This window comes from Cetorhinus maximus, chromosome 36 (genome assembly GCF_964194155.1).
Source record: "Cetorhinus maximus chromosome 36, sCetMax3.hap1.1, whole genome shotgun sequence".
Lineage (NCBI taxonomy): Eukaryota > Metazoa > Chordata > Chondrichthyes > Lamniformes > Cetorhinidae > Cetorhinus > Cetorhinus maximus.
The window spans coordinates 4608676-4635019 of record NC_135914.1 but is presented as its reverse complement, the minus strand read 5'-3'; the positions used below and the strand labels follow the sequence as shown (position 1 = coordinate 4635019).

Below are 26344 nucleotides of genomic sequence, written 5' to 3'. Positions count from 1 at the left end.
ACCGAAACTGCCACTCCTAGACTGAGAGAGAGAGAGAGAGAGAGAGAGAGAGAGAGAGAGAGATTACGAACCATTTCCACACCTACGTAAACAGAAACGAGGCCAGACAATTCTTTGACAAGAACAATGAGGTAGAAAACTCTTAACATGGTGACAACACAAGGCGACAAGAGTACCAGGCTGAAAAGAAATTAAAACTTTCCTTCACCTCGGTCACAGCTTCAAGTAATCGGTCTCCTAAACCTTGCAAATATCACCTTCTGTGCATTTTCTTTTGGTGGGTTAGAACTTAAAACATACATCACTTATTTCAAATTATAAATGATAAGTTCTGGCGCAGAACCTATTGACTGCTTCATCATGCGAATTAAAAGTTTTATCGTTAAATTGTGTGGCGCTAGCTTTCACTGAACTGCCTCAAGTACATAACTGCGAACATTATCTTAAACACATAACAAACCTCCTCAGGATATGAGGAAAGTAGTATTGATCTTTTTAAAGGCAGATAGATACACACCCCAGTGATTCAGTGGGTTACTGCTCCCACTGACAATGCCACACACATCAGGAAGTCACCAAGACCATTAACCAGCACAGGCACAATGGGCCAAATGGCCTCCTTCTGTGCTAAGGTTCTAAGGCTTTTTCTCTGGTCTCTGTCAATGGATACTCTCTCAGCCACCGATGTTAGAAAAGGCAGGAGGGTGAGTCTCAGCAGCCCTTTGTGGCCGAGGACGGATGGCGGTGTTAGTGAGGGAGGGGTGAAATGAGGCATAGGAGTGAATCCGCTATGGCTCGCGCCCTCACCACTAACCGATGACTCACACGTGTCAATATCTTTGGACTTGGCCGTGGTGACTTGTTCAGCTAGCTTCCTCCTTTATTCTTATTCTATCATGGGATGGGAGCATCGCTGGCAAGGCCAGCATTTGTTGCCCATCCCTTGAACCGAGTAACTTGCTCGGCCATTTCAGAGGGGCAATTAAGAGTCAACGACATGGCTGTGGGTCTGGAGTCACATGTAGGCCAGACCGGGTAAGGACGGCAGATTTCCTTCCCTAAAGGACCTTAGCGAACCAGATGGGTTTTTACAGAAATTGATTATGGTTGTCATGGTCACCATTACCGAGACTAGCTTTTCAATTCCAGATTTTATTAATTGAATTTTAAATTCCACCAGCTGCCGTGGTGGGATTTAAACCCGTGTCCCCCGGAGCATTAGCCTGGGCCTCTGGATTATTAATCCAGTGATATTACCACTACGCCACCTTCTCCCTCCTAACACAGAGTTATGGTAATATAAGAGCAAAATGCTGCTGGAAATCTGTAATTAAAAATAGAAAATGCTGGAAAAGCTCAGCAGGTCAGGCAGCATCTGTGGAGAGAGAAATAGAGTCACACACATTCGAAACATTAACTCTGTGTTTCCCTCTCCACAGACGCTGCCAGACCTGCTGAATTTTTCCAGCATCTTCTGCTTTTACTACAGAAGCATGGTAACTTAGGGAAGGATCTGCAGAGTTAATCCCAGCAAAAACTGTCACCTTCAGAAAAGGAGGGACTGAGGGACAGAAACCTTTAAGCTGCTCTGGTGAGGCCACGTCTAGAGAGTTTTGCATCCAGCTCTGGTCACTACACATCAGGAAGGTTGTGAAGATCCCCGAGAGGCTGCAAAGGAGATTTACCAGAACGGTCCCAGGGATGAGGGGATTTTAGCAACAAGGTTAGGATGGAGAAGCTGGGGTTGCTCTCCTTGCAGCGAAGGAGATTGAGGGGAGGTTTGATAGAGGGGTGCAAGATTATGACAGGTTTAGATAAGGTAGATAAAGAAAAGCTGCTCCCATTGGCTGATGGCACAAGGACTAGGGGGTGCAGGTTTAAGGTTTTGGGCAAAAGATGCGCGGGTGAACGGGTGGTAGGGAGGGATGCAAGGGGGAACTTTTTTTTAAAACCGCAGCAAGTAATAATGACTTGGAACTCACCGGCTATGAAGGTTGTAGAAACAGAAACAATGAATGATTTCAAAAGGAAATTGGACAGACACTTGAGGGAAATAAACTTGCAAGGTTACGGGGATAGAGCAGGGGAATGGGACTGACAGGACTGATCTGAAGACAAGAGTCCGATCTGATCTGAAGAAGAGTCATACGGACTCAAAACATTAACTCCGTCTTTCTCTCCACAGATGCTGTTAGACCTGCTGAGTTTTTCCAGCATCTTCTGTTTTTGTTTCAGATTTCCAGCATCCGCAGTATTTTGCTTTTATCTGATCTACAGAGAGCCAGCATGGACTCGACGGGCTGAATGGCCTCCTTCTGCATCGTGATGGCTGTAACATCCAGAGGAAAAAAAAACCTTAACAGGAGCAATGTCTATTAAATAAACAAATTCCTTTCTAAAGTGCCCCCACATTCAGCAACAATGCATGTCCCCATTAGTTTTAACATGATACTCCAGAAACCCTACCTGCAGTTTCATGTATCATGCTGCAGTTAGATCTTTGGAGGAGAGGGAAGGAAGACATTACAAGTTTATATCTGGTACAGATTATTTTCTAGTATCAGATACATATGGACTGAATATTGATATGCAATCGATACACTTGTACCTTTAACCAGAATTAAATTTATAGAAACTAGAATTAAATATAATCAGCTCCACATTTCTCAAATTACATTTTAACAAATTCCTCCCCCCTGCCCCTCTTCTGAAGGGCATGGAATCCCACTGGGGTACGTTCCAATGAATGTCCTTCAGTATCTTGCCCAAGGGGCCTATTCTTCACATGATTCTGGGCAAGGAATGTTGGCGAGCAACTCAACCATGAAGAAAGTACTCCAGGCAACTTTACTCCGCCCCATCACCTACTATACGAACAGGAAACTTTCCAGATGGGAGTCACTACTTAATAAGCAGGAACAGCAACCTTTGCATCAGATTAGTTAACTCAGCACGGAGCAGCAATGCAACCCGAGGCCTTCTGCTCCATATGGTTGAGTTATACAGAACTTTCAGAATGAGGCTTTGGGCAGTGAAGTGGAGAGGGGGAGGGGAGAGACACAGATGCAGCACCCGATCGATCCGCCATCAAAATAAATAATAAAAATAATAATATGCAATCTTCGAAATCTGTCTGCACTCCTCTGATTGGTTGGTGGGCGCCCACAGAGGCACATGGGGTCCCTCAGAGACTTGGAGCGTGTGCTGTCGTCGACAGTTAGCGATAGCAGCGGTGGGGTGGGGGTAGATAGAGATAAAGAACAACAGGAGGCAAGGGGAATCCAACAACAACTTATACTTGTATCGCACTTTTAACGTAATCCCAGGGCGCTTCACAGGATCATCATAAAACCAAGTATGGCCCCGAGCCACATAAGGAGATATAGGGACAGGTAAACAAAAGAGGTCAGTTTTAAAGGAGCGTCTTAAAGGAGGAAAGTAAGTAAAGACGGAGAGGTGTAGGGAGGGAATTCCAGAGCTTGGGGTCTATCCAACTGAAGACACAGCCGCCAATGGTGGAGTGATTATAATTGGGAACGCACAAGAGGCCAGAATCAGAAGAGTGCAGGTATCTCAGAGGGTTGTGGGGCTGGAGGAGACTGGAGAGCTAGGGAGGGCGCGGGGCCAGGGAGGCATTTGCAAACAAGGATAAGAGCCTTAAGATCAAGACGTGGCTTGGCGGGGGCCCAACGTAAGTCAGCGAGGGGCAAAGGAAGTTCGGGACTTGTGTGCAAGTTTAGACACAGGAAGCAGAGCTTTGGATGACCTCGAGTTTACAGAGGCCAGCCAGGAATGCGTTGGAATAGTTGGGTCTAGGAGGCAATGGAGGCATAGGGGATTTTGGGGGGGGGGGGGGGGGGGCGCGGAAAAAAGGTTATCCTTTGGGCTAGGGATTGGGATGGGGCGTAAGGGGAAAAAGAATGGGGGTGTGGACAGCATAGGAAGAAGGGGTGGGGTGGGGATGATTTGAGAGGGGTGAAAGGAATGGAATGGGTATGGCATGAGAGGTATGGAATGGAGATTTAAAAAGGAAAGAACTGTTGTAATGATGATACTAATTTCTCCACAGATACTTTGCGGGCGTCTGCTAGTGTATTCCATAATTTAGATAGCGGCTTTGTGACAAATGATCCTTCCCAACGTGTTTTTTTTCTCCAGGAGATTAATCTAAAGTTAACACACAATAAAAGCAATAACTGCCTGAAATTGCAAGTCAGTATACTTTCAAAGTCCATAATTTGAAAGCTGTAACGCATAGTCAAAACTCAGGGGAACTGTCTGAAAACATCTGGTTCAAAAGGCAGACAGCTAGCTCTTATTATTACAAAAACCAAAAGGCATCAAAACGCATTCAAGTCATTACAACTCATCAACTTGTTCAACGAGCTTCTCCTTTTTTTTTTAAAATATTCTTTCGTGGGATGTCACTGGCAAGTCCAGCATTTGTTGCCCATCCCTAATTGCCCCAAATCGAGTGGCCTCGCTCGGACATTTCAGAGGGGCAGTTAAGAGTCAACCACATGGCTGTGGGTCTGGAGTCACATGTAGGCCAGACCGGGTAAGGACAGCAGATTTCCTTCCTCAAAAGGACATTATTACAATTTAAAAGGACATTAGTGAACCTGATGTGTTTTTACAACAATTGAAGACGGTTTCATGGTCACCATTACTGAGACTTGCTTTACATTGAACTGAATTTAAAACTCCACCAGTTGCCATGGCGGGATTTGAACCCATGTCCCCCGAGAATTATCCTGGACATCTAGATTGCTAGTCCAGTGACAATACCACTACGCCACCATCAAGGGGAAGCATATAGCCTGCAATCAACATCAAATTTATAAACTAAACTGTGGAAAGTTGTTTTTTTTTTAAAAAAAGGTTTATGTGGCATACAATCTTTCAGTTCCCTGACAAACAAACGGGGAAAGATATTACGATTTGGTTTTTTTTGAAAGGAAGCGCTGAGAGAATCTGGAACTCTTTTCTCCAAAAAATGCTGCTGAGGCTAGGCCAATTGAAAATTTCAAAACTGAGGTCGATGAGCACCTGTTAGGCAAGAGGTTACCACACAGCATGGGCGGGTCGATGGAGTTGAGATACAGATCAGCTGTGATCTAATTGAATGGCAGAACAGGATCGGTGGGGGCCTCTTGTAGGTCTGATCTTCCTGTCCCCTGCTGGATTTGCGCTACCTGCTCAGGAAGGCAACACTACTCGCTGATAAACATCTGGCCTGGCTGTTGTCGAATACCCTTAAGACAACACTCAACATCTTAGCACACACCTGAAGAATGGCAACTTGGGCGAGCTGCGGGGGAGCAGAAAAGGCCCGAGAAGTCATATCCTAACAGCAGCAGAGCCTCCAGAACATTTGGGGGCAAACTATAAATCGGCCGTTCCTTCACTGTCGCTCGGTCAAAACCCTGGAACTCCCTCCCTAACAGCACTGAGGGTGTACCTACACCACACGGACTGCAGCGGCTCAAGATGGCAGCTCACCACCACCTTCTCAAGGGCAATTAGGAATGGACAATAAAAATGCTGGCCTAGCCAGCGATGCCCACGTCCCATGAAAGAGTAAAAAGATGATTGGTACAACTAAAAAAAAAGCACGGCTCTTCACTGGTAATGCTGAGGACGTAAAAAAATTATAGACACCCATCATCTACTGCCTTGGAGCTTCCAAATACCAGCCAAAATGCGTGACCACTACCACCTAGAAGGACAAGAGCAGTGGATGCATGGGAACACCACCACCTGCAAGTTCCCCTCCAAGCCACACAGAATCACAGAATTTTAACGGCACAGAATGAGGCCATTGGGCCCATCGTGTCTGCACCAGCTCTCCAAATGAGCATTATGACCTAGTGCCATTGCCCTGCCTTTTCCCTGTACCCTTGCACATTGTTTCTGTTCAAATAATCATCTAATGCCCTCTTGAATGCCTCGATTGAACCTGCCTCCACCACACTTCCAGGCAGTGCATTTCAGACCCGAACCAATCACTGTGAGAAAAAGTTTTTTCTCACGTCACATTTGCTTCTTTTGCATATCACTTTAAATCTGCGCCCTCGCGTTCTTGATCCTTTTATGAGCAGGAACAGCTTCTCCCTATCTACTCTGTCCAGCCCCCTCATGATTTTGAGCATCTCTATCAAATCTCCTCTTAGCCTTCTCCTCTCCAAGAAGAACAGTCTCAACCTCTCCCAAACTATCCACATAGCTGAAATTTCTCATTCCTGGAACCATTCTCATAAACCTCTTCTGCACTCTCTCCAATGTGTTCACATCCTTCCTATAGCGTGGCGCCCGGAACTGTACACAATACTCCAGCTGAGGTCTAATGAGTGTCTTATATAATTCAGCATAACCTCCCAGCTCTTGTACTCTAAGCCTCTATTAATAAAGCCCAGGATACTATATGCTATATTAATTGCTCTCTCCACCTGTCCTGCCACCTTCAATGATCTATGCACATATACACCCAAGTCTTTCTGCTCCTGCACCCCCTTCAAAATTGCACCCCTTATTTTCTATTGTCTGTCCATGTTCTTCCTACCAAAATGCATCAAAGTCATCAAGACTTGGAGCGGTGATGTGGGCAAATGCGAAATCATTTATTTTGACAGGAAGAATAAAAAAAGCTTATTATCTAAATGGTGAGAGATTGAGGAGCTCTGAGATTCAGAGGGATCTGGGTGTCCTTGTGCATGAATCACAAAGGTTAGCAGGTACAGCAGATAATTAGGAAAGCTAATAGAATGTTGTCACTTATTTGGGGAGGGAGGGGAATTGATTACAAAAGTAGGGAGGTTATGCTTCAGTTGTACAGGGCACTGGTGAGACCACATCTGGAGTATTGTGTACAGTACTGGTCTCCTTATTTAAAGAAAGATGTAAATGCGTTAGAGGCAGTTCAGAGGTTTTCTAGATTAATACCAGGAATGGGCGGGTTGTCTTATGAGGAAAGGCTGGTCAGGTTAGGCTTGTATCCACTCGAATTTAAAAGAATAAGAGGCGACTTAATTGAAACCTTTAAGATCCTAAGGGGTCTTGACAGGGTGGATGTGGAGAGGACGTTTCCTCTTGAGGGAGAATCTAGAACTAGGGGTCACAGTTTAAAAATAAGGGGTCGCTCATTTAAGACAGGAGGTGGGGATAAACTTTTTTCTTTCAGAGGGTTGAGAGTCTTTGGAACTCTCTTGCTCAAAAGGCGATGGAAGCAGAGTCTTTGAATATTTTTAAAGGCAAAGCTGGGTAGATTCTTGATTAACAAGGGGGTGAAAGGTTATCGGGGGTAGGCAGGAATGTGGGATTGGGGTTACAATCAGGTCAACCATGATCTTATTGAATGGCGAAGCAGGCTCGACTGGCTGAGTGGCCTACTCCTGCTCCTAATTTGCATGACCGTATTTGTTTGTATATAGTTCCTTCCCTGTTGCAGGGTTAAAATCCTGTCACACCCTCCCGAACAGCACTATGGGTGTAACTACACCACATGGACTGCAGTGGTTCAAGGCAGCTCACCACCACCACAAGGGGCAGTTAGGAATGGGCAAGAAATACTGGTCTAGCCAGCAACACCCACATCATGTGAATGAATAAATAAAGAAAAACTAAGATTTCTCCCTTGCCACATCAACTGTTTGCAATTGGCATCAGTAGCTGGCAAAAATCAATAAAGGCTTTGTACTTAACATGCAAATTATCTGAAATACATTCAATGCACGCTAATCCAAAGGCTAACAATTTAAACTTCCTTTCCACAATATGCATTACCATGTCATTTATTTTCAAAGTAAAAAGTCAAAGAATAAACAATTGCACTTATAAAACTCACAGATATAGAGCAGTCAACAGCACAATTGTACAGCACAGAAACAGGCCATTGGGCCCATCTGCTTCGTACTGGTGTTTCTGCTCCACATGAGCCTCCTCCTCACCCCATCAACATATCCTTCTTCTATTCCTTTCTCCCTCACCTGTTTATCCAGCCTCCCCCTTAAATGCAATTCTGCTATCCACCTCGACTACCCCCTGTGGGAGCGACTTCCACATTCTCCACACTCTCTGGGTAAAGAAGTTCCTCCTGAATTCCCCATTGGATTTATTACTGACTCTCTGATCTATCTCTTGTTTTGGACTCTTTTTAAAACAGTGTTCACACAAAAGGTGTGCAAGGTGCGTCCAACCTTTTCAAATAAACAAAAATGAAAAAAAAAGGGGCTTATATATTAAAAAAATCCTGTCACACGCTTCACAGAAGAGCGGGGAGTTAGTTTAATGTCAGTCTTGGCTCAGCGGGTAGCATAATCGCCTCGAGTCAGGAGGTTGTGGGCTCAAGTCCCACTCCAGAGATTTGACGACACAAAATCTAGGCTGACTCTCCAGTACATTACTGCACTGTCAGAGGTGCTGTCTTATGGACGAGATGTTAGGAAGGAGGCCCTGTTTGCTCTCTCAGGTGGACGTAAAAGATCAGAAAGCACTGTTGTTTCAAAGAAGAGCAAGGGATTTCTGCCCAGTGTCCTGGCACTAACATTTATCCCTCAATCAACATCAAAATTGACATTATCCGGTTAATAATATATTTCGGTTTGTGGGATCTTGCTGTTTGCAAAACTGCATGCCTACATTACAACAGTGACTACACTTCACAAGAGTACTTTGTTGGCTGGAAGATGTGGAGGTCAAAACAGGCGCTACAGAAATCCAAGTCTTTCTTTCCCTCTCGGAGATAAATGACTCATGCTAGCCTTATTGTTTCAACTCACGCTGAAAGAATCACTATTTGGACAAGCTACTGCCAGAATCAACTATTTCAAATTTTTTTACTGCCTTACACACAACAGAACTGTCTAAACTGGCTTACAAGAAAGGGTCATGTTACCTCTGGCGAGAAGGAGGGGCGAAGTTAAAGGTGAAAGAGTTTAGGAAAAGAGATGAAGGAATGATTTGGCCAAACTGGTTGGGCCAGTGGCCCTAGGATGGAAAGCGCAGGGTGAACACAGGCTTCAAGAGTGGTAAGTGGCTCACTCACGCCTTCTCCTCCCTCCCAGAAACATGATAGGGTCCCCCTTGTCCTCACTTATCACCCCACCAGCCTCCGCATTCAAAGGATCATCCTCCGCCATTTCCGCCAACTCCAGCATGATGCCACCACCAAACACATCTTCCCTTCACCCCCTCTGGCGGCATTCCGTAGGGATCATCCCCTCCGGGACACCCTGGTCCACTCCTCCATCACTCCCTACTCCTCAACCCCCACCTATGGCACCTCCCCATGCCTACGCAAAAGGTGCAACACCTGCCCCTTCACTTCCTCTCTCCTCACCGTCCAAGGGCCCAAACACTCCTTTCAAGTGAAGCAGCATTTCACTTGCACTTCCCTCAATTTAGTCTACTGCATTCATTGCTCCCAATGCGGTCTCTTCTACATTGGAGAGACCAAACGTAAACTGGGCAACCGCTTTGCAGAACACCTGCGGTCTGTCCGCAAGAAAGACCCAAACCTCCCTGTCGCTTGCCATTTTAACACTCCACCCTGCTCTCTTGCCCACATGTCTGTCCTTGGCTTGCTGCATTGTTCCAGTGAAGCCCAACGCAAACTGGAGGAACAGCACCTCATCTTCCGACTAGGCACTTTACAGCCTTCCTGACTGAATATTGAATTCAACAACTTTAGATCTTGAACTCCCTCCTCCATCCCCACCCCCTTTCCGTTTCTTCCCCCTTCCTTTTGTTTTTTCCAATAATTTATATAGATTTTTCTTTTCCTACCTATTTCCATTATTTTTAAATCTATACCTTTTATGCCCTGTTAGTCTTTCCACCCCACCCCCACTAGAGCTGTACCTCGAGTGTCCTGCCATCCATTCTTAATTAGCACATTCGTTTAGATAATATCACCACCTTCAACACCTCTTTGTTCTTTTGTCTGTGATAACTTTTGATTATCTGCTCCTATCACTGCTTGCTTGTCCCCACAACCACACCCCCCCTCCCCCCACCCCCTCCCCCCCCACCTTAAACCAGGTTATATTTCACCCCTCTCCTAATATTACTCAGTTCTGTTGAAGGGTCATGAGGACTCGAAACCTCAACTCTTTTCTTCTCCGCCGATGCTGCCAGACCTGCTGAGTTTTTCCAGGTAATTCTGTTTTTGTTTTGGATTTCCAGCATCCGCAGTTGTTTGTTTTTATTCAAGAGTGGTGGGTTGTTAAAGTTAAGTTGCCATTTTGCTATCAGTGCAACACTCTGTCGATTACAAGTGTGACCGTTTCATAAACGAAAACTGAAGGCATGAAATGAAAAAAAGCAGGCCGCCTTCTTTAACAAATCTGAACGGCAGCCATCGTGTCAGCTCTGGTAGCACTCTCGCTTTAAGAGTCGGAAGCTTCAAATACCACTCCAGAGGCCCGAACACACAATCCAGGCCAACACTTCTAAAGGCTGCTGTCTTTCGGATGAGACATTAAACCGAAGCCAAAGACAAATAGTGCTAGAAAAACTCAGCAGGTCTGACAGCATCTGCGGAGAGAAAGACACAGTTAACATTTCGAGTCCTTACGACTCTTCTTCAGGAAATTAGACCGAAGCACACCCTTAGGCAGATGCAAAAAGATCTATTTCGAAGAGAAACTGACATCCTGGTCAACGGTCATCCCTCTACCAACGTCGCTAAAAAAAAAACACCGGTTAGGTATTTCAGCGCTGTTTCTCGGAGCTCGCTGCGCACGGATTGGTTGCCGCATTTCCTATATTACAAACAGCAACTGCACTTCGTAAAGCAAGACATTGGCTGCAAAGTGCCTTTAGGACATCCTGAAGTCACGGAAAGCGCGGTAGAAACGAAAGCCTTTTGCGAACACAGTACCTTTAAAATTGCAAGCACAAAACTTCTCACGCACGTACAGTAACAACTTACGATTTGACTCACTGCTGAGAGAGAGTTGAAATTTATATATATATACACGTATTTTTCGGTCCCCACATCCAACTTTGTCAGATGTGGTATCACACCATATTTAAATCAATAGGTTTCATTCTCAAGAGCTGTAAAAAAAAAAATTTTTAAAATGGAACGTAAAGCAGTTTTTTTTTTAAAAAATTGCAGATCAGGAGAAAAGGCAAATTCCAGAATATTGAAAAACTCAAGATTCCACATTTAAAAATTAAAGAACTCCCTCAAGAAGATTGTTGGTGCCTTGTCATGTACAAAGTGCTCCAATTGCACCTCACACAACACCCTGCATTGGTACATGCACCTTTTAAATTTAAAAAACGTGGAAAATAACCAATGCATAAAAGCATATTTATTTCAATAAATAAATAAAACAAAAAAAAATAGTCAAAAGGGGATTGAGTCAAATTTTGCCCCATGTTAATTCAGCATTTCCCAATTCAGTTTTTGTTTTTGGAGGGGGAGGGATGGAGGGAAAAGAAGGAATCCGAAATGAAGCATTTAAATGGAAATGTTTTACTGCAAAGACACAAATGCACAAAGTCCAACTTGGTGCATTATTATTTCTGTGTAAAAAAAAATTCCACCTTGATGTTCCTCAAGGGATGTCGGTTTTCACCTGGCGGCGACGGAAAAGCCGGTTTAAAGTGGCGAAATAAAGGTTTTAAAGGCCAACTTACCTCAGGAAATGAGACCTTGGGTGGGTTTTCGAACGAATTCGTGAATTTTTGAGCGTTTCCACCTTCACCTTATTTTTTTTTTAAATGGGCTGCGCCCTCCACCTAACCTGAGGTGGGCGGGAAAAGGCGGACGGCCGGAAGTCCCGCCTACCGTCTGCACCTCGGATTGGCCGAGTCCGGAGCGCCGCCCCCCTGCCATGGGTCCAGCCTCCTGTCAATCAACGGCCCAACAGGTTAGTTTGTGGGCGGGGCGAGTTGGGAGGAGTAGGGGAGGAGAAGATGATGATGAGAAAGCAAATGGCAGACCAAAGGAGGGAGGAGAAGAAGATGATAATGAGGAAGAATGGCTGACTGACCACAGATTTGGGGGAAGCTCAAGGGAGGAATTTTAACAGGAACATTCCAACAACGTATGATAGAGCAAGAGAGGGTTTGCCAAGGACCAGGGGACGCAAAAGCTGAGATGAGAGGCCAAAAGAGAGGAACGCAAAAAAAAGTTACTCATGCCACCAGCCTCGGGAGCAGATTCAACGGTAACTTTCCAAAAAGGAATTGGATAGACGTTCGAAGAGGATAAAAATGGCAGAGCTGTGAGGAAGGAGCGAGAGCAGCGGGGAAAAATTGGTTGGAAATTTCCAAAAGGGCTGGCACCAGCCCGGCAGGCCAAATGGCCTCCTTCATTGCGCTGTGGTGCACTATGATTACATAGCAGCGTTCGATCATTGATTCCCACCCAACCTATTACTGGATAGCCCATTGTACTTCACACAGCACCGCCACCACCCTCCACCAGCCACCCATTTTTCAAGCCATGCTGCAGATGTTGGTGCGCTGTTCGACTGTGGAAGGCATTGTATCCCAGACAACGTCGCCATCTGCGCACGCATTTTCTTGACAACTTTCTGATAGGTATCAGAAACCCCTGGCTCATCTTTTTGCCTCTTCAGGATGCTTCCACCTCTATCCCACCCACTCCATAACTGCAACCCCCTGCCCACCACCTTAGAACCACTACTGTCCTAGCTGGCGTCAGATAACTCAGCTCAACATCCCACCCCCCCCCACCCCCCACCTACACCAAGATCTTCCTGGTCTCTGTGGCTCAGTAAAAACTTTCCATAGTGAATCAGTTGGCCAACCAAGTCATAAGGGAAGCTGCCCCATTAATTTATTTCCATGAGGAAGTCCCAAAACACATGACAACTTCAGATACCAAACTCAACTTTCGATGTTGTTGCTCTTGCAACCACCACAGATTCCAGTGGGTTGTGAAACCAGTTGCTATTTTAAGAAAAGAAAAGCGAGATTGTACAGGTGGAGCTACTTTTGAAACCTGGTACAGTTATCGCTCAGAATCTCTTCAGAGATAAGGCCCAGTGAAATTGGCAAATAATTGTAATGTGAAGCTCACCCACCTTGCTGTATCTGGCAAACTCTCTGTTCCTGACTCACTGAGTATATCTTCGCCCACAAGTCACCAAGATATTTAAAGATTTGGCTTATGTGCTGTCTTGTGTTGATTAACCACACCTCCTCTGGAGACCTTCCCCACATGGCCTCCAATCTCATAGTTTTCGACCCTGCACAGCCCACTTCTACCTCCTTCCCAAGATCCATAAATAGGACCGCACTGGGCAGACCCATCGTTTTAGGCTGTCCCGGCCCCATGCAACCCAGTTCTTCCTATCTCGACCCTATCGTCTCCTTATCCAATCCCTTCCGACCTACATCACGGAACTCACCCGATGCCCTCCACCATTTTAACAGTTTCTGCACCCTGGCCAACTTTTTTTTGCCTCAACTGTTCTCCTTGGACCAGTGAAGAGTGAGAGGAGATTTGATAAGAGATGTTGGAAGTGATGGCGGGTTTAGACAGAGTAAATAAAGAGAAACTCTACCCCCCTGACTGAAGAGTCTATAACCAGGGGGCACAGCTTAAGAAAAAGACCAGATGCAACAAGTGATTAGGATTTGAAATATACTGCCTGATAGGGCGGTGGATACAAATTCAAAACCAACCTTTGAAAGGGAATTGGATAAAGGAAAGAAATTGCAGGGATATGGGAAAAGAGTGGGGATTAACTAGATTGATCTTTGGTTTTTATTGCATGGGTAACGGAGTATAAAAGTAGAGAACTATTGCTACAGCTGTACAGGGTCTTGAGTTAGACCACTACTGTGACTATGCAGCTTCGGTCTCCTCACTTAAGAAAAGATGTCCTGTCATTAAATTAGAAGCAGTTCGGAGAAGGTTCACTTGACTGATTCCTGGGGTGAAGGGGTTCCTCTGATTCCTGGGGTGAAGGGGTTATCTCACGAGGAAAAGTCGGACAGGTTGGCTCTATACCCGTTGGAGTTTAGAAGAATGAGAGGTGATTTTTTAAAAATTCATTGATGGGACATGGGCATCACTGGCTAGGCCAGCATTTATTGCCCATCCCGAAGTGCCCTTGAGAAGGTGGTGGGTGAGCTGCCTTCTTGAACCGCTGCAGTCCCTGTGGTGTAGGTACTCCCACAGTGCTGTTCAGGAGGGAGTCCCAGGATTTTGATCTTATTAAAACATATAGGACCCTGAGGGGGATTTGACAAGGTGGATGCTGAGAGGATGTTTCCCCTTGTAGCGGAGTCTAGAACTAGGGTGGACAGTTTGAAAAGTAGGGGTCTCCCAATTAAGATGGAGATGAGGGAAATTTTTTTTCCCTCAGAGGGTCATTAGTCTGAGGAATTCTCTTCCCCAGAGAGCAGTGGAGGCTAGGCCATTGAATATATTCAAGGCTGAGTTTGACAGATCTTTGACCGACAAGGGGGTCAAGGGTTATGGGGCGGCAGGCAGGTAAGTGGAGCTGAGGCCGCAGTCAGATCAGCCATGATCTTATCAAATGGCGGAGCAGGCTCAAGGGGCCGAATGGCCTACTCCTAGTCCTTGTGTTCGAAAGAGCTAGCACAGACTTCAGTGGGCTGAATGGCCCTCTTTCTGTACTGTACAATTCTATGGTTCCATAAGCAGAAGTTCAGTACCATCAGAACTACAGTAATAAATATACCCTTAACAAAAACAAAAATACCTGGAAAAACTCAGCAGGTCTGGCAGCATCTGCGGAGAGGAACACAGTTAACGTTTCGAGTCCGCATGACCCTTCAACAGAACTAAGTAAAAATAGAAGAGAGGTGAAATATAAGCTGGTTTAAGAGGGGGGGCGGGGTGGGACAAGTAGAGCTAGATAGAGGGCTAGTGATAGGTGGAGATAACCAAAAGATGTCACAGACAAAAGGACAAAAGAGGTGTTGAAGGTGGTGATATTATCTAAGGAATGTGCTAATTAAGGGTAGAAAGCAGGACGAGCAAGGTACAGATAGCCCTAGTGGGGGTGGGGTGGGGGGAAGGAATCAAAAAAGGCTAAAAGGTAGAGATAAAACAATGGATGGAAATACATTTAAAAATAATGGAAATAGGTGGGAAAAGAAAAATCTATATAAATTATTGGAAAAAAAAGGGGGGGAATCGGAAAGGGGTTGGGGATGGAGGAAAGAGTTCATGATCTAAAATTGTTGAACTCAATATTCAGTCAGGAAGGCTAGTGCCTAGTCGGAAGATGAGGTGCTGTTCCTCCAGTTTACGTTGAGCTTCACTGGAACAATGCAGCAAGCCAAGGACAGACATGTGGGCATGAGAGCAGGGTGGAGTGTTGAAATGGCAAGCGACAGGGAGGTCTGGGTAATGCTTGCAGACAGACCGAAGGTGTTCTGCAAAGCGGTCACCCAGTCTGCATTTGGTCTCTCCAATGTAGAGGAAACCGCATTGGGAGCAACGAATGCAGTGGACTAAATTGAGGGAAGTGCAAGTGAAATGCTGCTTCACTTGAAAGGAGTGTTTGGGCCCTCGGACGGTGAGGCGAGGGGAAGTAAAGGGGCAGGTGTTGCACCTTCTGCGGTTGCATGGGAAGGTGCGTGGGAGGGGGTTGAGGTGTAGGGGGTGATGGAGGAGTGGACCAGGGTGTCCCGGAGGGAACGATCCCTGCGGAATGCCGCCAGGGGGTGTGAAGGGAAGATGTGTTTGGTGGTGGCATCATGCTGGAGTTGGCGGGATTGGCGGAGGATGATCCTTTGATTGCAGAGGCTGGTGGGGTGATAAGTGAGGACAAGGGGTCCCTATCATGTTTCTGGGAGGGAGAAGAAGGTGTGAGGGCGGATGCGCGGGAGATGGGCCAGACACGGTTGAGGGCCCTGTCAACCACCGTGGGTGGAAAACTTCGGTTAAGGAAGAAGGAGGACATGTCAGAGGAACTGTTTTTGAAAGTGGCATCATCAGAACAGATGCGACGGAGGCGAAGGAACTGAGAGAATGGGGTGGAGTCCTTACAGGAAGCGGGGTGTGAGGAGTTGTAGTCGAGGTAGCTGTGGGAGTCGGTAGGCTTGTAATGGATATTGGTGGACAGTCTATCACCAGAAATTGAGACAGAGAGGTCAAGGAAGGGAAGGGAAATGTCAGAGATGGACCATGTGAAAATGATGGAGGGGTGGAAATTGGAAGCAAAATTAATAAATTTTTCCAGGTCCAGACGGGAGCATGAAGCAGCACCGAAGTAATCATCGATGTACCGGAGAAAGAGTTGTGGGAGGGGGCCAGAGTAGGACTGGAACAAGGAATGTTCCACATACCCCATAAAGAGACAGGCATAGCTGGGACCCATGCGGGTACCCATAGCCACACCTTTTATTTGGAGGAAGTGAGAGAAGTTTAAGGAGAAATTGTTCAGTGTGAGAACAAGTCCAGCCAGACGGAGGAGAGTAGTGTTGGATGGAGATTGTTTGGGCCTCTGTTCAAGGAAGAAGCTAAGGGCCATCAGACCATCCCGGTGGGGGATGGAGGTGTAGAGGGATTGGACGTCCATGGTGAAGAGGAGGCGGTTGGGGCCAGGGAACTGGAAATTGTTGGTATGATGTAGGGTGTCAGAGGAATCATGGATGTAGGTGGGAAGAGACTGGACAAGGGGAGAGAGAATGGAGTCAAGATAGCAAGAAATGAGTTCCGTGGGGCAGGAACATGCTGACACGATCGGTCTGCCGGGACAGTCCTGTTTGTGGATTTTGGGTAGGAGGTAGAAGCGGGCCGACCGAGGTTGGGAGACTATCAGGTTGGAAGCTGTGGAAGGAAGATCTCCAGAGGAGATGATGTCAGTGACAGACCTGGAAACAATATATCCTTGCTGGTGCGGCAGCGATGTCGAGTGACTCAGCAGCTCCACCGATAGGCACTCAGTAGCACTGCAGTGCAGCTGCGTTATCAAAAGTTTTTGCTCCTCGGGAAGCAGAAAAAACTCCAGGCGTGACGTCTATAGTCGGGAAGAGGAAGGAAGGCAGCAGTTATCAGGTTGCTCAGGAATGAGACAGGATGAGCCAGGCAAGTGTGTGAGTAATTCTGACTCTGTACACAGTTGATAAAAGTTAGATGCTTTAAAAAATAGAGCTGGTTCAAATCAAAGTATCAAAGGACCTGGAGATTGGAGTGGGCTAAACTTCATTGTTGGCATTGTTGTAGGTGTATTAAATTCAGAAGAGCTCACAAAATGTTGTTCAGAGTCTCGGACAAGACCCCCGATTTTGTTACAATCCAGTTAGGGACCAGTAACTCTTTATTTAAAGTGGACAAGATCTGAAATTCCAGTTACTTACCAAGAGAATAAATCCATAAGATTCCATGGTTTTTAAACAAACAGAAGAACTTTTACTCTACAAGAGTCAACAAAGCAAACAGCCAATGCTATTTTGTACTCTTAATATCCAGAATTAACATCAGGCAAACTGTGGTCAAACACACCACAAACTGCACGTTAAATGGCAGACGGAACCCAAGACAGGTCCCCCGGATTTCTCAGCAACCCACCCAGACATCAGTGAGTCACAAAAATTCTTCAAAGGCTATCTCCCTTACGAGGGAGATGGTGCTGTAGTAGTAATATCACTGGACCCCATAATCCAGAGGATAGGCTAATGCTCTGGGGACATGGGTTCAAATCCCACCAGCTGGAGGAATTTAAATTCAGTTAATAAATAAAGCCAATCTCAGTAATGATGAGTATGACAACCACCATTGATTGTCGTTAAAAAAAAACCCACCTGGTTCACTAGTGTCCCTCTAGGGAAGGGAAATCTGTTGTCCTTACCTGGTCTGGCCTACATGTGACTCCAGACTCACAGCAACCCTCTTTGTCCACTGCAATGGCTGGGCAAGCCACTCAGTACAAGGGCAATTAGTGATGGGCAGCAAACGCTGGCCTTGCCTGCGACAGCCCCATCCCATGAACAAATAAATAAACTAGAGATACACTTCCTTAGAGGTCTGATAAGAGCTTTTCGAAATGGCTAAAGGGTTTTGACAAGGTTAGGTGGTGAATAGGCAACATGGGGTTTATTGGGACATGGAAAGCCCTGTCAGCACCAGCAGTGGGGGCAGAATCTATCATTACTTATGAAAGGGAACGGGATAAATATTTGAAAAATGTTTTAAAGAAATACTGAAGGGGTTTGCCTGGGACTAATGGCAGGACTACATAGGCTATCACAGAATGATTACTGCACAGGAGGCCATTCAGTCTGTTGTGTCTGCACTGGCTCTCCAATTCACCTGGTGCTATTTCCTCACCTTCTCCCCCTAACCCTGCACATTCTTCCTTTTCTGGCAATAATCTAATTCCCTCTCGAAAGCCTCGACTGAACCTGCCTACATAACACTCTTAAACAGCACATCCCAGATCCTAACCACTCGTTTCTCCTCGTGTCTCCATTGCTCCTTTTGCCAATTACCTTAAACCTTGTGCCCCCTCGTTCTCGATCCTTGCGCCAGCGAGAACAGTTTCTCCCTACCTACTCTGTCCTACCTGCTCCTCACGATTCTGAACACCTCTATCAAATCTCCTCTCAACCCTTCTCTTCTCCAAGGAAAACAACCCCAACTTCTCTAATCTATCCACATAACTGAAGTTCCTGATCCTCGGAACCATTCTCGTTGATCTTTTCTGCGTTCTCTCTAATGCCTTCATACCTTTCCTAAAGTGTGGCGCCCAGAACTGGACACAGTGCTCTAGTTGAGGCCAAACTAGTGCTTTATACAAGTTTAACATAAGCTCCTTGTTTTTGTATATTATGCCCCTATTAATAAATCCTGGGATACTCTATGCTTTATTAACTGTGCTCTCAATGTTTCCCTCCTCTACTTTTACTAACCTTAGTCCAAACCACATGATTTCAGAAAACTTGAGGAAGTTGTTCCCTGTATGACGCTGTGAGCTTTGGTTTATCTGTAGAAGGTGCTGGGGTTTGTGATCTAATCAGGCCATTCGACCCAACCAGTACATGCCGGCATTTATGCTCCACTCGAGCATCCTCCCATCTTTCCTCATTTAAATCTGTCATCGTAACCCTCTATTCCCTTCACCCTCTGTTATGACACAGCCATTGGTAAATGCTGAGTTGTTCAAATCCCAGAGGGACACTTGAAACAACAGTCACAACTAATTTTCAATTTGTATGAATTTCGAGATGCATGCCTTGAAATCAGTAGTAATAAGACCACCAAGTCTTATAAAACTAAATTAAGCATTTATTAATAAGAGAAATGATTTTAAATACATACATAGATCTACAAATTTCTACTATGATAACTTCTAAATTCCCTAATCAATCTAACTCCCGGTTACACTTTCGTTAAGGCAACAGTAAGACGCATAGATTTTAAAAGACCCAGGCAAAGAAACATGATACCCTGAACAAGTCGAATTCCAAGTGGGTTTTCTTAACTTCAGTCTTCTGAGGATAGCAGCTTGAGGCATAGATACTGAAGGCTTTTCACATTCTTGTAAGATCTTAAAAATGCCTTACCCTACACACAGTCCTTGCTTCTTGCTTATACACACCTTCCTCTTTGAATGCAAATACCCATTGTTTCACTATGTCTTTGGACTTTATCTCCCTGATAATAAAACCCTCTCATAGCACAAAGTTTTGCCTGTAATCTTTGGGAAAAATAAACACACTGTTTCTAAACTTCACCTGGCTAGGTGACACATTTCACCCCTCCATTTATGGTTTATTTAAAAATGCAAACGTTCCCTTGACACTTACTTTTCTAAACTTCCCCATGTTTACCTAGTTTACATCAAAGCCTTCAGACCAGCTGCCTTCAATCCGATTAAGTCTTACACACACAGTGACACCTATAGACACATCCCACTGTTACTCTATTTTACAATAAATCCCAATAACATTACGAGAATTATTATATCTTCCTGACAACTCTCATCTGCTTGTCTAGCCTCGCCTGAAATGCATCTACACTATTCGCTTCTACTACTCCCTGCGGTTGTGAGATTCTCACCACTCTCTGGGCAAAGAAGTTTATCCTGAATTCTCTATTGGATTTCTTCGTGACTATCTTATATTGACGACGTCTAGTTCTGGTTTCTCCACAAGAAGGAACATTCTCTCTGTATCCACTCTATCAAAACCTTTCATAATTTTAAAGACTTCTAGTAGAGCCGGTGCAGACACGATGGGCCAAATGGCCTTCTTCTGTGCCGTTAAAATTCTATGATTCTATGAGGCCACCCCCTCAGCCTTCTCTTTCCAAGAGAAAAGTGCCCCAGCCTGTCCTGATATCCTTTCCTGATATGTATAATCACTCATTTCTGATATCACACCCTACACCATCCTGACTTGCAACTTTATCGGCCGTTCCTTCACTGTCGCTGGGTCAAAGTCCTAGAACTCCCTCCCTAACATCGCTGTGTACCTGCACCACACGGGCTGCAGCGGTTCAAGAAGGCAGCTCACCACCACCTTCTCAAGGGCAATTAGGGATGGGCAATAAATGCTGGGCACAGCCAGCAACACCCACATCCTGTGAAAGAATAAAGTAAAATCAACCCCGTAAATCTTCTCTGTGCCTTCTCCAATTGGATCACTCTTTCCAAGACAGAGCAGGCACAGTGGGCCGAATGGCTTCCTTTGGTGCTGTACAGTTCCATTTACAAAAATAGTAGAGATATATATCGATTACGGACCGGTTAAGCTCAACAGCTATTGCAAGACTTGTCTTTGGACCTTGATTTTGGAAGATCTCGTGGGTAAGTAGTCAGGAAAGCTATAATTGCTGAGGGAGAGTTTGTATGAATTCAAGTGAGGGAGGTCATGTTTAAGTGACCTGAGGGTATTTTTCACAGAGCTTACTGATATGGGAAGAATGGTTAACATACATTTGTTATGACGTGGCAGCTGATGATGTGTGCCAGGTAGGATGCCAAATCCATGAGGTAAATTTGCTCACGTGGTCACAACTGTTTTGCAATTTGTATTTTATTTCGAGATGCCTGCCTTGAATTCAGAAGTAATACGACTACCACGACTTCAGAGGTTTTTAGAACATTAAATTAAACATTCACTAACAAAAAAGAAGATTTAGGCACATACATTGGTCTACAAATTATTACTATAACTCCTAAAACCCCTAATTAATCTGGCTCCCGGTCATACCTCCGTTAAGACAACAGTAAAAACAAATAGATTTAAACAGACCCAGGCAAAGCAACACAATACCCTGGACAATAGAATTCAAAGTGGGTTTTCTCAGCTTCAGTTCCTGTCGACAGCAACTTGATGCACAGAGGCTGGAGGCTATTCACTCTCGTGTTAGATCTTAGAATGCCTTCCCCTCCGACGCATAGCCTCATCTCCTTTATACATGTTTCTCCCTTTTTAACGTAAATTCCATTGTTCCGATATGTCTTTGGAACTTTACCTTTCTCAGAATATAAACCTTTTCATAGTACTAATTTTATCAGTAGCCTTTGGGGAAAAATAAACACACTGTTTGGCTTGGCTTCTTCTGGATGAGTGTAACGTCCTGCCATCTCTTCGAAGTTCAAACTACCCTAACTTACCTATAAATGCAAATTTTCCTAACACCTCACGTTCTAAAACTTCAGCCATGTTTACATATTTAGCATTTCAAACTTAGATTCTTGTTGATGAATCAAAGCCTCCAGACCAATTATCTCCAATTCAATTAAACCTCGCCCCCCCCCCTCCCCCTCCACACACACACACATAGAAACTATTCAAACGCCACGACTAACCTACCTTTACAATAAATCACAACATTATGAGAATTATTATATTTTCATGAACGCATTCAAGATTTCTTGGAAAAGTCGACGATAAGGTTCAACTTGTAGTACTGTCACTACCTACCTCAATTAAAAAAAAGACCTACATTTACATGGCACCTTTCACAACCATGTCAAAGTGCTTTACAGTCAGGGAAGTGTAGTCACTGTTGTAATGCAACAAACGTGGCTGCCAATTTGTGCTCAGGAAACTCCTACAAACACCAAAGCGGTAATGACCAGATAATTTTCACAATGTTGATGGGAGGTGAATATTGGCAGGACACCAGTCCAGCTCTTCTTTGAGACAGTGCTATGGGATCTTTTATATCCACCCGAGTAGGCAGATGGGTCCCCAACTTAGTCTACTGCATTCGTTGCTCCCAATGCGGTCTCTTCTACATTGGAGAGACCAAACGCAAACTGGGCGACCGCTTTGCAGAACACCTGCGGTCTGTCCGCAAGAAAGACCCAAACCTCCCTGTCGCTTGCCATTTTAACACTGCACCCTGCTCTCTTGCCCACATGTCTGTCCTTGGCTTGCTGCATTGTTCCAGTGAAGCTCAATGCAAACTGGAGGAACAGCACCTCATCTTCCGACTAGGCACTTTGCAGCCTTCCGGACTGAATATTGAATTCAACAACTTTAGATCTTGAACTCCCTCCTCCATCCCCACCCCCTTTCCGTTTCTTCCTCCTCCCTTTTGTTTTTTCCAATAATTTATATAGATTTTCCTTTTCCCACCTATTTCCATTATTTTTAAATTTATACCTTTTATGCCCTGTTAGTCTTTCCACCCCACCCCCACTAGAGCTGTACCTTGAGTGTCCTGCCATCCATTCTTAATTAGCACATTCTCTTAGATAATATCACCACCTTCAACACCTCTCTGTTCTTTTGTCTGTGACATCTTTTGATTATCTGCTCCTATCACTGCTTGCTTGTCCCTACAACACCCCCTCTCCTTAAACCAGCTTATATCTCTCCTTAAACCAGCTTATATTTCACCCCTCTCCTAATTTTACTCAGTTCTGTTGAAGGGTCATGAGGACTCGAAACGTCAACTTTATTCTTCTCCGCCGATGCTGCCAGACCTGCTGAGTTTTTCCAGGTAATTCTGTTTTTGTGCAGGCAGATGGGTCCCTCAATTTAACACCTCATTCAAACAAACAGCACCTCCAACAGTGTAGTGCTCCCTCAGCATTGACACTGAAGTGGGACTTGAACCTAGAACCGTACAATTCAGAAACAAGAGTGCAACCAACTGAGCCACAGGTTAGAATTAGTTCTGAAGAGTCATCATATGGCACTCATATTAACTGTTTCTCTCGCTGCTGATGCTGCCGAACCTGCTGAGCTTTTCCAGCACTTTCTGTTTGTACTTCAGATCTCCAGCATCTACCGTATTTTGCTTTGACACTAGAACCTGGGCTGCCGGTCTGTACGTTTAGAGAATGCATTTGGTGCTGGGAGCTGTAGAGGAGATATTTGAGGAGGTAGATCATCAGCAGGACTTGGGCTGCCGTATCCCAGCTTGTCACGGCTATTAGATAAAATGAGTGCCCTAGTTAATTTTGTTTATTTTCTATTTAAACAGTGAGTGCAGATGACATCTAAAGTGAGCTGCTGAGGAGGAGCTACACAGCCTCAACGAGGTGAGCATTATAGATCAGCCACAATCTAACTGAAGGGCGGTACATGCTTGAGGGGCAGAGTGGTCACCTCCTAGAAGCCACATTGGTATGGGCACACAGCAGCAGTGCAATCGTTAATTGGGGAGGCGGTGGTGTGGTGGTAATGTCACTAGACTAGTAATCCAGAGGCACCAGGCTAATACCCTGGAGACGCGGGTTCAATTCCCACCACGGCAGCTGGTGGAATTTAAAAATCTGGAATTAAATGCCTGTGCCTTTAAGCTATGGAAGGAAATCTACTGTTCTGGTCCCACCTGTGACTCTATACCCACAGTGATGTTGTCTCTGAAATGGCCTGGCAAATTGCTACAAAGTCTGACTACAGTGGTTCAAGAAGGCAGCCCTTCTCAAGGGCAAGTAGGGATGGTAGGCCAGCAATGCTTAAAAAATTAATTGAGAGAGGTGGGGATTATAATGGATGTTGAATCATCTCCCTCCCCTCCAAAAGCTATGTAACTCATGTCCAATCTAGTCGCAGCGCAGCAACAAACTTCAATCTTCCATTTGGCCTGGGTAGAATTGTCACTTCTTGCTGAACTAACGAGAGATTTTGTTTCATTGTCCCGTCTCCCCCCCCCCTCCTCCACCGAGAAGCTGGATTGAATCTGGCCCCCGAACCTATTTCACTTCAAAGCGAGCTGGCAACGGAGACCATCATCTCAGCTCTCTGTACAGAATATAAACCCAAATGTCGAATGACAGCATCCTAACCCACGAACCATTCGCTCAAAGTAACACATCAAAGTCTCAAACAGTCGTTTGGTAGTAGAGAATATCGCTATCAAAGCTTTTCATCTTGCACTCACCAGGAGAGCTGGCAAGAAATTACCGACAGTAACAAATGAACAACAATTTGTACTTCATGAGAAGAGTGTGCTGATTGGTTGGCAAGTGGACTCTGATTGGTGGAGGCGTTGCGATGGAACACATCCACACTTTGCACGTTTTTCAACGAAACAAAAGCTTAGGAAATTATTCAGCTGGTTCATTCCCCAGTGCAATGCCTTGACCAGAGTCGACCTGCCCGGTTTGAATTTGAACAAAGCCGGGCGGTTAACTGTTCCGTGCTCCATCCTCCATGGCAACGCTTCCACCAATCAGAGTCCGCTTGCCAACCAATCAGCACTCTCTTCTCATGCAGTGTAAATTGTTGTTCCCCTTTGCTCTTGGCAATTTCTTACGAGCTGCCCTGATGAGCGCAGGCCGAAAAAGCTTTGATAGCATGTCTCTTTTTATCAGCCTTACTCTAGTCTCAAATGAAAAACAAACAAGAAATCAACCCACTGTTGGTTTGTTTTATAAAATCTCTTTTTATTGCCATTGAAAGTATACAAAATTTTTTATTCCTTAAAACTGTAAAACACAAATTCTAATCTTTCAATGTCGTTTCCCTTCTCGAGTGAACACTTGTGATCACTGAATAAAGTTCTGTGGCATACAGGTGACCCCTCACTCACTCCCCCCACCCCACCACCTCCACCCGCCCCCGCCCAAGTGGGACCTGGGCAGCGTCGAGATGCGATGGCAACACGGTCATATTTTGCCTGTCACTAACGCGCGGCAGCGATGCACGTCCTATTCTACGCCCCATCCCAACATTATCAGACTGTACACTGCTTCGGGCGTGCAGTGCAACCTGTGATGTGTGGTTACCCTTGAACTGATCTCAGCTTATCATCGTCCCCCACCACCCACCCCAACCCTCCCCGCCACCCACCCACCCCCAACCTTCCCCCTCTAAGCACAAACCACAACAGTCGAGCCTAATTGTCACGAATCGCTTCATATCTCCCTCCCCGCCATAAATTTAAATTTCCGCTGAATTTAGACTCACCCTGTTTCATATTGAGTAACTATACTGAATCAGCAAAATCGCTAAGGCAAGATTCGCCACCTTTTTTATTTTTGCTAACTTCTATATAGAGTTCACCATTTGTCACTGCGGAACTAGTAATGGGGTGCATCTACCCCTGTGGCTATTCCTCCGGGAATGGCAGCTGAAGTGTTGGCAGTACCCTCCGTGGGTTGTGTGGCTCGAGTTTGAACAGTGAGAAAAGCCTTACCCCCCACCCCCCCACACTCTGCTCCTTCGCACACCCGCAGAGTTTGGCTGCTGCTGCTGCCACTTTTAAGGGCTGAGTTTTACGCCAGCGGAGATTTTACGGTCCCGCCGAAGTCAGCGGAGTTTAGACTGGCTTGCCGCATTTTTACGCCCCCTTCCCCTGCCACGACGGTGCCGTTAAAATTCCAGCCCGAGCGCTTTAAGAATGCCGGCGGTTTAACGCCCCCGCGTACTTTAAGCGAGTTCTGGGGGAGTTTAGAAAAGTGTCCCCCGTGGGATCCGAGGGGGCTTCCCGAGCAACGCTTAAAAACCCCGGTTTAACAGGGAAAGGGGGTCCCTCGCCGGGGGAGGGGGAGGAGGTGTGGTGGTGCCATCAGGAGTGTTAGATCAGGACTGTAACTTTGGCAGAAACTGCATTGCAGAGATGCTCAGGCAGCAATTTAATACTCCCTATGACTGACTGACTTAAACAAAGCGGGGACCCCGCAATGCCCCAGAGATCCTGTAGGATGGAAAATGTACGAGGATTTAAAGCTCATCAGGCCCTCCGAGTTCGATATTCTGAAAAATGTCCCACCCCCACCCCCATCCCTAATTCCCCTCGAGAAGGTGGCGGTGAGCCACCTCCTTGAGCCGCTGCAGTCCGTGTGCTGCAGGTACCACCCGTGGTTAAGCACAACTGAGCGCGCGCGTTCGGACATTTCAGTGGGGGGGCAGTGAAGAGTCATCCACGTGTGGCTGTGGTTCTGGCATCATGCCAGACCGGGCAAGGAGGGCAGAT

At 45.6% G+C, this 26344-nt stretch overlaps 1 protein-coding gene across 1 annotated transcript in view; it reads right to left on the bottom strand.

The window, feature by feature from the left end:
* The window catches only part of cgna (cingulin a), a 119587-nt gene extending 107855 nt beyond the window's left edge, over positions 1-11732 (bottom strand). The window contains exon 1 of the mRNA XM_078534034.1: positions 11647-11732. The gene's annotated coding sequence lies outside the window, so the exon portion shown is untranslated. The remainder of the gene's footprint in view (positions 1-11646) is intronic.
* Positions 11733-26344: the final 14612 nt, after the last annotated feature.